The following is a 10,032-nucleotide window of genomic DNA, read 5'->3' on the forward strand; positions in this document are numbered from 1 at the left end:
ACAAAGGGTGAGGGTTAACTTCTAAATCCTTACACCCACCAATAGCTGGTGGCAAGAGCAGGAGGGTCAGCCAAGTGATGGAAACAATCCTTAGCTCCAGGCTGCAAATGTATGTTGTCACATTAACTCGGACTGCTTGGGGCAGGGGAGGGAAGGGTGGTGGTTAGCTCAGGTGGCTGGTGTGGATCAGGTTGGGACACAGTTGTAAACCCCCCGGGAGCGACGGCTTTCCAGCTGAGTTGTATTCGGCTTTGTGGGACTGGATTGGCCCAGATCTGCTGGAGGTACACGAGAGTATGCTTCTGGACGGGTGCATGTCAGAATCCCTCACCTACATTACCCTCATCTCCAAGCGGAAGGTGGAAAGGGAAGAAATTAGAAATTGGTGACCCATCTCACTGTTGAACGTGGATTATAAAATTCTGTCCAAGGTCATTGCCATTTGGATCAGGTCTGCTCTGGAGTTGGTGATCCGCCCTGACCAGACCCAGCAGGAAGATCTCTGATAGCCTCCTGTGACAGGGCTGTGGATACCTACCTCATCAGCCTGGACCAGGAGAAGGCTTTTGACAGGATGTCACACACCAACATGATGGATGTGCTCTCCAAAATGGGGATTGGGAGGGAATCTGCAATTGGATCCAACTGCTTTACACAAACATAGAATCATAGAATCATCATAGAAATCATAGAATCATAGAAACCCTACAGTGCAGAAAGAGGCCATTCGGCCCATCGAGTCTGCACCGACCACAATCCCACCCAGGCCCTACCCCCATATATTTACCCACTAATCCACGCATCTCAGGACACTAAGGGCAATTTTTAGCATGGCCAATCAACCTAACCCGCACATCAGTAGAGTAGTTTCAATCAACGGGTGGGAATCAGAAAGCTTTCCAATTAAATCTGGCATCTGGCAGGGCTGTCCTCTCTCCTCTGTCCTGTTTGTGTGTTGCATAGAATCCTTTGCCGAGTTCATCAGGAAGGACCCGGGCATTAGACGAGTGATGATCCCAGACAGCGGACGCACTCAAGTCAAAGCCTCAACATCTGCCACTGGTTCGAAATGGCCTTGGACGCCAAGGTAAATCATGGCATGAGCGAGACCATGTTCTTCGGAAATTGGGCTGACCGACCCCTTGTCCCCTCTACCATTCATCAAGTCATACGGCCTGAAGTCGCTGGGGATATGGTTTGAAGGGACAAGGCATGTGTTAAAAGCTGGAAGGAGTGAGCACATAGAACATTACAGCTCAGTACAGGCCCTTGGGCCCTCGATGTTGCGCCGAAGGTCCTGTACCTGAGTAGGTACAATAAACCACAAACTGGGCATGCAGGCGTGATGTTCCTTCTCCATTGCAGGTAAGAACCTGGTCATCAGGTGTGAGGCACTCTCGGGGTTGCTGTATGTGACGCAGGTCTGGCCCATTCCTCACTCCTGCATTGTGAAAATCACACAAGACATTTTTCGCTGTATCTGGAGGTCAAAAATGGACCGCATTACTAGGGATGCGATGCACATACAAGTAAAGGGGGAAAAAAGTGTGCCCGACATCCTAATCCTGATGGCCACCTTAGTGTGTGTCTGCATCAAGCCATACACGGATCCTCAGTACACAACCATCAAGTGTCACTGCTTGCTGAGGTTCGACGTGTCCCCAGTATTGCATTTTTGATTTGATTTGATTTGATTTATTGTCACATGAATTAGAATACAGTGAAAAGTATTGTTTCTTGTGCACTACACAGACAAAGCATACAGTTCATAGAGAAGGAAAGGAGAGAATACAGAATGTAGTGTTACAGTCATAGCTAGGGTGTAGAGAAAGATCAACTTAATGCGAGGTAGGTCCATTCAAAAATCTGATGGCAGCAGGAAAGAAGCTGTTCTTGAGTCGGTCAGTACGTGTCCTCAGACTTTTGCATCTTTTTCCTGATGGAAGAAGGTGGAAGAGAGGGTGTGTGGAGTCCTTGATTATTCTGGCTGCTTTTCCAAGGCAGCGAAAAGTGTAGACAGAGTCAATAGATGGGAGGCTGATTTGTGTGATGGACTGGGCTTCGTTCACAACCCTTTATAGTTTCTTACAGTCTTGGGCAGAGCATGAGCCATACCAAGTTGTGATACATCTGGAAAGGATGCTTTCTATGGTGCATCTGGAAAAGTTGTTGAGAGTCATAGTGGACATGCCAAATTTCCTTAGCCTCCTGAGAAAGTAGAGGCGTTGGTGGGCCTTCTTAGCTATAGCATCAGTGTGGAGGGATCAGGACAGGTTGTTGGTGATCTGGGCACCTAGAAACTTGAAGCTCTTGACCATTTCCACTTCGCCTCTATTGATGCAGACAAGGGCATGTTCTCCTTTACGCTTCCTGAAGTCGATGATTATCTCCTTAATCGATGAATATGGATCTGGCCATGCTCCTGCGGAACGCTCCAAGTAGTTGGACTGTACCGTACCACCTGTTCTTCGTGGAAAATTTGATGCAAAGAAACATCTTTGACCTCAAGTCTATGAGGAAGTGGTCTGTATGTAATGTTCTAGAGGCCCTATGGGAAAAGGTGATGGTGGATCCAATTGGATGGTTCCCTGAGTAAACTGTCAGAGTCATTTGACAGGATATCTCATCACCAGAAGTTTCAACCAAGCACCAAGATCTAGCTTGGCTAGTGCTGAGAAAAGCCCTCCATGTCAGATCCTTCCTACATGCCCAGAGTCTCAATCCATCTGCACATTCCCCGAGGTAGCTGTGGTGGGGATGAGACTGTTGTCCAGCTCCTTGTAGAATGTGCCTTTGCAAATAAAGTCTGGAGAGAGATGAGGTGGTTTTTGTCAAGGTTCATCCCGAGCAGCTCTATGGTGCAGGACTCTGTTCCCTTTGGGCGGTTCCCAGCGACACACTCTGAGACAAACACTAAATGTTGCCAGAGGATCATCAACTCAGTGAAAGATGCTCTTTGTTTTGCCTGAAACTTGTTGATCTTCCAGTGCAAAGAATTGTCGTTGACTGAATGCTGCAGACTGGCACATTCCAAAGCCCAGGACTATGTGCTGAGGGACGCACTAAATCCTGGGGCAACTGTCGCAGAGACGCAACAAAGAAACTCACTGTCTAAGACCTTTCAGCCACAGTGAACTGAGAACCCCTCGTGCTGTCTGACTCATTGAATGTACGCAGTGAATATTATTGTATTGAAGCACCTCAAAGTGCAAGTTGTTGTAAGTAGACAACTTAAATATCTTTGCACTGTTTGAAATGATCATTTTGAAATGTCTGCAACATTTCCTTGGCTGTACTGAAGCATCTCAAGAGTGTAACATGATCTATGTCGAGAACCTAAATATTACTGCACTATGCCAATTTGTAATGTTCTTTCAAATATTTCATGAAGTATATTTGTGCAAAAAAATGGTGTGTGATTGATCCATCTGAGTTGGATTCAGGGCCTGCCTCCTTGACCTACCCGCGGTGCAGGGTTGTGGTGTTGTGCATCAGGCCTGTCTCAGAGCAGAGAACTGGGGAAGATGATTTCTCTCCTCTTGCGTTTTCTGAAATGATACATCAGTTGAGCAGCTGAGACAATCAGCGGAAAGCAATAAGAACGGCCCAGAGACAAGGTCTCGTTATTATGTTTTCCTCCTGTGACTGTGGAAGAGCAGATCCTTCCATTATTGTATAATATCAAGACTGAGATTGGAAACTCACCGCATGCAGTATTTGTGGATGTTCATCTGTATTCTAAAGTTTAAGTTTATTTTATTATTGTCACAAGTAGGCTTACATTGACACGGCAATGAAGTTACTGTGAAAATCCCCTAGTTGCCACACTCCGGCGCCTGTTCGGGTACACTGAGGGAGAATTTAGCATGGCCAACGCACGCCTTTCAGACTGTGCAAGGAAACCAGAGCACCCGGAGGAAACCCATGCAGACACGGGGAGAACATGCAGACTCTGCACAGACAGTGACCCAAGCCGGGAATCGAACCTGTGTCCCTGGCGCTGTGAGACAGCAGTGCTAACCTCGACAGTATATTGGAGTAACATGCTAACAGTTACAACAAGTTGTGTTTCTATAGCGCCATCCTATTTGAATAAGACCAAAGGGCCAATGAATCAACAACTGTCCTGACATATTTTCATAACTCCTTGTGTCACAAAGGCTGCAAATTAGGTGGAAGAATCTGCCTTGAAGAAGTCAGTAAGAGTGTTCACCCCAGTCCAACTTTGGCATCTCCACTTGAAGAAGTCACGCAGAGTTGGAATGCTAACTCTGTTTCTCTCTCCACTGATGTTGCCAGAGCTGCTGAGTTTTTCCAGCCTTTTCTGTGTTTTATTTCAAATTCGGCTGAGGCCTGCAGTGAGCTGGATCCCTGCCTTACTCCTGTGGGACATCCCAAACAATTAAAAGGAAATATTTTTGCTTGATCCCTCATGTACCTCTAATCTCTCTCTCTCTCTCTAGTAATCTTTTTTCCTTTGCACTATTTGATTGATAACACTAAATTTCTCCTCTCAACTTTTGTTTTGTTGCTTTTAAGCCCCATGCACTGTTTACATGATCCAGTACCTGCTTTGCATTTTCAGTATGTTGGAATCAGGTGTCAGCACATAGTTAGCTTATCAAAATTTGTGGCTTCAAGTTCCAGCCCAGCAGTCAAGCAAATAATCTAGGCTGACACCCACCGTGATATTCAAGGGCCATACAGACTCAATACATTAAATCTGTTTCCCTCTCCACAGATGCTCCTGCTGTATTTTTATGCAGCATTTTCTGTTCGTATAACAGTGTTCAGCACAAGACTGTTTGATCACTATCCCTCGTATTCTATTGTGTGTGGCCACGTAGTTACCTAGCAATCTAGTGAGTATAAGTTTGAAATACCTTCTTACATGATGAAGGGAGATCTTCGATGGAGAGATGAACACTGAATAAGGTCCAACAAATATACTTTTGATGAAATTATTTATTGTGCACAAATTAGGTAAAGAAAGAAAAAGCTTTCCTTGCCTGTCGTCTCAACAAATTGACTTAATAATCACTGCTTCACCAGCTTTGGCTGTGTCAGCATCAGAGACTAACATCCGTATTTCAACATTCATGAATGAACTGACAGCCCGTTACATAGAACATAGAACAGTACAGCACAGAACAGGCCCTTCGGCCCATGATGTTGTGCCGAGCTTTATCTGAAACCAAGATCAAGCTATCCCACTCCCTATCATCCTGGTGTGCTCCATGTGCCTATCCAATAACCGCTTAAATGTTCCTAAAGTGTCTGACTCCACTATCACTGCAGGCAGTCCATTCCACACCCCAACCACTCTCTGAGTAAAGAACCTACCTCTGATATCCTTGCTGTATCTCCCACCACGAACCCTATAGTTATGCCCCCTTGTAATAGCTCCATCCACCTGAGGAAATAGTCTTTGAACGTTCACTCTATCTATCCCCTTCATCATTTTATAAACCTCTATTAAGTCTCCCCTCAGCCTCCTCCGCTCCAGAGAGAACAGCGCTAGCTCCCTCAGCCTTTCCTCATAAGACCTACCCTCCAAACCAGGCAGCATCCTGGTAAATCTCCTTTGCACTCTTTCCAGTGCTTCCACATCCTTCTTATAGCGAGGTGACCAGAACTGCACACAATATTCCAAATGTGGTCTCACCAAGGTCCTGTACAGTTGCAGCATAACCCCGCGGCTCTTAAACTCCAACCCCCTGCTAATAAAAGCTAACACACTATAGGCCTTCTTCACAGCTCTATCCACTTGAGTGGCAACTTTCAGAGATCTGTGGATATGAACCCCAAGATCTCTCTGTTCCTCCACAGTCTTCAGAACCCTACCTTTGACCCTGTAATCCACATTTAAATTAGTCCTACCAAAATGAATCACCTAACATTTGTCAGGGTTAAACTCCATCTGCCATTTTTCAGCCCAGCTTTGCATCCTATCTATGTCTCTTTGCAGTCTACAACAGCCCTCCACCTCATCCACTACTCCACCAACCTTGGTTTCATCAGCAAATTTACTGATCCACTCTTCAGCCCCCTCCTCTAAGTCATTAATAAAAATCACAAATAGCAGAGGACCAAGCACTGATCCCTGTGGCACTCTGCTAGCAACCTGCCTCCAGTCCAAAAAATTTCCATCCACCACCACCCTCTGTCTTCGATCAGACAGCCAGTTACCTATCCAATCGGCCAACTTTCCCTCTATCCCACACCTCCTTACTTTCATCATAAGCCGACCATGGGGGACCTTATCAAACGCCTTACTAAAATCCATGTATATGACATCAACTGCCCTACCTTCATCAACACACTTAGTTACCTCCTCAAAAAATTCTATCAAATTTGTGAGGCACGACTTGCCCTTCACGAATCCGTGCTGACTATCCCGGATTAATCTGCATCTTTCTAAATGGTTGTAAATCCCATCCCTAAGGACCTTTTCCATCAATTTACCGACTACCGAAGTAAGACTAACCGGCCTATAATTACCAGGGTTACTTGTAATAAAAACAGAAAATGCTGGAAAAACTCAGCAGTTCTGACAGCATCTGTGGACAAAGCAGAGCTAATGGGTAAAACCTTATCAAAAAATGGTAGTATGTTGTTTCCGGAGAGAAAAGCGGTGTGTTTCTCACCATATCTTACGACACTCTGCCAAAAAAAACCAGGGAGGTGTGTTTCACAGCGTTATAAAGGAGGGCAGGACCTCAACATGCCTGCAAAAACCCCACTGCTCAGAGAGCGAGGCTCCATCTTTAAAGGACAGCCCGATCAGAACCTGAGTAAGCCTCCCCCCCCCCCCCAGCCCACCACCGAGGTCTCAGGGGCCCCCGTCCCACCCCCCGATTGGTGTCAGCATTTTTCCACCAACCCTCTGATCACCTGCGTCCACCACCAGCCCCAGCTCCAACAGCCATCACCAGCATCCCCAGCTCCTCCATACACCCCCGGGCACCACCACATCTAAATGAATCCCCCCTCCCCCGTGAGGCTCCCACTGCGGCCCATCCCATGACACAGGTTGACACTGCCAGGTTGGCATGTTGCTGACCTAACAGTGCCAATTTGCGCCATGGGGCATTACCAGGCCACTGTCTGGCCATGTCCCTCTCGTGATGTGGAGATGCCGGTGTTGGACTGGGGTAAACACAGTAAAACGTCTCACAACACCAGGTTAAAGTCCAACAGGTTTATTTGGTAGCAAAAGCCACAAGCTTTCGGAGCGCTGCTCCTTCAAGTCTTACCTGACGAAGGAGCAGCGCTCCGAAAGCTAGTGGCTTTTGCTACCAAATAGACCTGTTGGACTTTAACCTGGTATTGTGAGACCTCTTACAATGTCCCTCTCCCTCAGGGGCTATACTCACCTTTGCGCCCCTGGGGAAACCCCCACAACAGGTCCATGACGAGCTGAACCTGTTGCAAATGGCACCAGTGTGACATCACACTGGCACCCGCCGAATATCTGGTCAGAGGGGAAGTCCTGGAGAGAGTGCTCGCTAATTACATGCTAATGTATTAAAATGAGCTTTCTGCGATCCCGCAGCATGTTTCACGCCACCCCACCGGCGAGGGACTGGTAAGATCGGAACTCGGAGAATTGCTGGCACGAATCGTGCTCTCCAGATTGTGAGCACATGCCACTATTCCCACAGACTGAGAGCGCAGGCTCAAAATCACCCCTTACGTTTCGAGTCTGGATGACCCTTCCTCAGAGCTCTGTTCTCTCTCCACAGATGCTGTCAGACCTGCTGAGATTTATTTTATTTATTCATGGGACATGGGTGTCACTGGCTGGCCAGCATTTATTGCCCATCCCTCGCTGCCTGAGGGCAGTTGAGAGTTAACCACATTGCTGTGGCTGTGGTGTCACATGTAGGCCAGACCAGGTAAGGACGGCAGATTTCCTTCCCTAAAGGACATGAGTGAACCAGATGGTTTTTTCCAACAATCGACAATGATTTTGATGATCATCAGTAGATCCTTAATTCCAGATGTTCTTTTATTGAATTCAAATTCCACCATCTGCCGTGGCGGGATTTGAATCCAGGTCCCCAGAATATTAGCTGAGTTTCTGTATTAATGGTCTAGTAATAATGGCACTGGGCCATTGCCTCCCCAGCATTTTCCAGCATTGTCTGTTTTTGGTTCCGATTCCAGCATCATTTTGCTGTTATCTTGCTGTTGTTTGTGATGTTGACTGGGGAATAGATATTGGCTGGTTCTGCAGTGGCTAACTCCCCCCCCCCCCCTTACCTTCTGGGGGAATTGCGCCTCCCCGCCCCTCCCCTCTGTGGTTGTAAGTATTCAATGTTGCAGTCTTGTATTTTCCACCCAACTCCCCACCCCGCACACACCCACCCATAATGAGACCCTGTTGCATGTCTGTTAAACTCCAGTGATAACAACAGGCAGACCCAGGCACTGACTGAATGGGTTCGGTTACTGCAGCAAATGTTTTTGCACTGACTGGGGATTTTATTTGATAAACGCTGTCAACGCCACGAAATGGTGAACAGGTTGTGGTGCTGTTTCTCTCCAAATCAGAAGCAGGCTGCCGGAGAATCGGAAAACTATCTGCGAACTGACCAAGTGGAGATGTTTCCCTGAGTAGGTGGGACCTGGAGATCCTGCAGAGGCGATCAGATATCTCTCTCTGTCACTTCTCCCCCGCGCCTTGAAATTCAGCACACACACAGGGAGAGGCGCGGGAGCTCACTCTCTGCTCTGCCTATCTGTGGCTGGGGAAATCTCATTGAACCTCGGTCATGACATCAGGAAGATCCCAGAGGCAGTCGCTTGGCAGCAGCTCTGAGTGAGCGGCTCCAGAGCCGGGCTGGTGCAAGGCTGCTGGACGCTCAACTGGAGGTGAGGTGGGGAGACTGGGCAGGAGTGTGGGCTGGGTTGGGGTCTGGGCACGGTGCATTTGGAAGGGGGGGGGGGGGGGGGCGAGACTTACCGGTTTATCAAAGCAGAGGCTAACTTTCCGGGAAAGCCAGAGATTCTCCTTCAGTGTGAACCCCAAAGAAAGCCGGAGAAACATCACAAGGGAGGGCGAAAACTGGGATTTAATTCGCCAAACATGATTCAGATGAAGGCTGGACTCAAACAAGCGCTGAGGATATTGTAGTAGGAACTTTCATAGGCTTCTTTTTAAACAAAAGCAGAACCATAAAGAAATTTACCTTCCGAGTGGGATGAGATTTAAACGATTCCATTTACGCTGGGAGTTTTGTTCCAAACGGGAATTGGATTTCCTTTTGCAGAATGGATGTTGGAGAGGGTTTCTTTCTCGATGCGCTAGTTTGCATTGGGTGGGTAGCTTGAGCCGTGAAGCCGAACAAGATTTGCAGGCTGTTTCTCCATTTACAGACTAGAAACGATGGAATATGTTAAGAATATTAAGAGGGCGAGAAATGCATTAAATCATGTGTGTCCTGAAAGCATATTTGAAGTGCCACAAAAGGTGGAGGAATGAACTGAAATATCTTTTTCAGTACATGGTGTGGTTTTACTTGGAGCTGGTGTACTTGGTCACTGCCTTTGTCCCCTCTGGCACGGTGTGCTTGGCACCTGCCCTGGGTACCAGCAGGGGCAGGGCAGTCTGGATCTCCCAGGAGCGGATGGTTTGCCGCTTGTAATGGGCCAGGCGGGAAGCCTCGCTCGCGATGCGCTCAAAGATGTCGTTGATGGAGGAATTCATGATGCTCATGGCCTCGGAGGAGATGCCGGTGTCGCGGTGAACCTGCTCCATCACTCTGTTTATTCCTTGGAACGTCAGAGAATGAGGGGTGACCTTATTGAGGTGTAAAAAAAATCATGTTTACGATTTATATAGATGATTTGGAGTTGGGGACCAACTCCAAATCATCTATATAAATCGTAAACATGATTTAATCAAAATTCGCAGATGACACAAAGATGGGTGGCAGAGCAAAGTGTGCAGAGGACGCTGAAAGTCTGCAAAGGGATATAGATAGTCTCTGAGTGGGCAAGGGTCTGGCAGATGGAGTACAATGTTGG

The sequence above is a fragment of the Mustelus asterias genome, chromosome 5 (assembly GCF_964213995.1).
Source record: "Mustelus asterias chromosome 5, sMusAst1.hap1.1, whole genome shotgun sequence".
NCBI classification, from domain to species: domain Eukaryota; kingdom Metazoa; phylum Chordata; class Chondrichthyes; order Carcharhiniformes; family Triakidae; genus Mustelus; species Mustelus asterias.